The sequence below is a fragment of the Salmo salar genome, chromosome ssa18 (assembly GCF_905237065.1).
Source record: "Salmo salar chromosome ssa18, Ssal_v3.1, whole genome shotgun sequence".
NCBI classification, from domain to species: Eukaryota; Metazoa; Chordata; class Actinopteri; order Salmoniformes; family Salmonidae; genus Salmo; species Salmo salar.
Window position 1 is genome coordinate 28,191,510 of NC_059459.1, and position 2,500 is coordinate 28,194,009.

General features: G+C 40.8%; 1 protein-coding gene across 6 annotated transcripts in view; it reads right to left on the reverse strand.

Annotated features, from left to right (window-relative positions):
* LOC106577220 (zinc finger MIZ domain-containing protein 1) overlaps nt 1-2,500 on the reverse strand; it is a 239,501-nt gene that overhangs the window by 75,582 nt on the left and 161,419 nt on the right. The gene's annotated exons all lie outside the window — the stretch shown is intronic.

Here is a 2,500-nt window from a genome sequence, read left to right on the forward strand (position 1 = left end):
TGGAGGGAAAGAGAGGGGAGTGAGGGAGGGGAGAGGGAAAGAGCAGGAAGGGTAGGGAGGAGGAGAGGGAGGCAGGAGGAGAGGAAGGGAAAAAAGAAGTGAGAACAGAAGAGAACAATCAAGTCATAATAACAACATGGTGGTGGTGTTAATAGTTGTCCTATTTCACACATGTTCCAGTGTGTATTATACTCATGTGTGAATTGGAAATGTGTTTTTTGTATATCCCAACTCCCCCTGAGACACCCTCGGAGAGTGGGGTTACGGCCAGGTCAGCCATTATCAACAGCAACCCTGGAGCATAGGTTAAGTGCCTTGCACAAGGGCACATCGGCAGATTTGTTGAACTTGTTGGCTCATGGATTCGAACTAGCGACCTTTCGGTTACTGGCTAACCGCGAGGCTTTCTGCTGTACCCAGCAGTAACCAGAACACTCCCCTACTCAGTGAGTCAACACAGCATTATCAACTCAGTAAGTATTTATCAACATGTTCAGTGCACTCTAAAGGGAACTGTGCCATTTTCAAACTCACTTCTAAATGCTAGCCATGGTTGCCTTAGTGACCAACTTCTCCAATTTCCTGCTCTCTACTTATGCAGGAAATATCTCTGAAGACACTAGTTATATAAAAGGCAATTTGGAGAAGTCTTTACTTTCTAAAGCAGTCCAATGAAATATATCTATCTAGATTCTACAGGAATAAATAATATATGCAAAATCATTAACAACAGCAATGAAACAGGCCAGTATTTAAGTGGTGTTGATATTTCATTCCAAGTGGGGTATTGATCAATATTAGTACAGTACTCCCTTGACTAGCAATAATAGGCAATATGTGCAAGCATGAATAAACGCGCATACACAGGCATGCGCACGCACGCACACACACACACGCACGCACACTCCCTCCCTGTGGGCAGTAGCAGGAAGCAGACCTAGCTATATATATGGAAGTCATCCCTGTAGTCTTAGGGCTACAGACCATCAGTACTGAGGAATATAAAATATAGAATATAAATATAGAATATATTTCTATCTCTCATTGACAGCCTTGTCTCCTCTCCTGTGAACTCAGATAGTGTATACTGTAGAGAAGAGTAAAGTAGGTTGGTCTTTGGATATCTCTATGTTCATATTTCAGAAGCTTACAGTCAGCTTCAGTACAATATTTTAGTGCCATGTCTGACATTTATCATGAAAGTACAATATATAGTACCCTGACTCGCCAAACTGTTATCTTATGCCCACTAAACTGGGATATGATTGTGTACCGCTAACCTTGTAACACTGATGTTCTGTTATTAAATAATATGATATTTGGTTCTGGGTTCCCAGAATGAGATTTTTTATATACATATATATATTAGAGGTCGACCGATTAATCGGAATGGCCGATTAATTAGGGCCGATTTCAAGTTTTCATAACAATCGGTAATCGGTATTTTCGTCCACCTATTTGCCGATTTTTTTACACCTTTATTTAACTAGGCAAGTAAGATTAAGAACACATTCTTATTTTCAATGACGGCCTAGGAACGGGGGTTAACTGCCTTGTTCAGGGGGGATTCGGGGATTCGTTTTTGCAACCTTCTGGTTACTAGTCCAACGCTCTAACCACCTGCCTTACATTGCACTCCACGAGGAGCCTGCATGGCAGGCTGACTAACTGTTACGCGAGGGCAGCAAGAAGCCAAGGTAAGTTGCTAGCTATCATTAAACTTATCTTATAAAAAACGATCAATCTTAACATAATCACTAGTTAACTACACATGGTTGATGATATTACTAGTTTATCTAACGTGTCCTGCGTTGCATATAATCAATGCGGTGCCTGTTAATTTCTCATCGAATCACAGCCTACTTCGACAAACGGGTGATGATTTAACAAGCTCATTTGCGAAAAAAGCACTGTCGTTGCACCAATGTACCTAACCATAAACATCAATGCCTTTCTTTAAAATCAATACACAAGTATATATTTTTTAACCTGCATATTTAGTTAATATTGCCTGCTAACATGAAATTGTGTCACTGCTCGTGCGTTCATTGCCTGGCTCGTTGCGAACTAATTTGACAGAATTGTATGTAATTTTGACATACCATTGAAAGTTGTGCAATGTAACAGGAATATTTAGACTTAGGGATGCCACCCGTTAGATAAAATATGGAACGGTTCCGTATTTCACTGAAAGAAAAAAAACGTTTTGTTTTCGAGATGATAGTTTCCGGATTCGACCATATTAATGACCTAAGGCTCCTATTTCTGTGTGTTTATTATATTATAATTAAGTCTATGATTTGATAGAGCAGTCTGAGCGGTGGTAGGCACCAGCAGGCTCGTAAGCATTCATTCAAACAGCACTTTCGTGCGTTTTGCCAGCAGCTCTTCGCAATGCATCGCGCTGTTTATGACTTCAAGCGTGTCAACTCCCAAGATTAGGCTGGTGTAACCGATGTGAAATGGCTAGCTAGTTAGTGGGCGCGCGCTAATAGCGTTT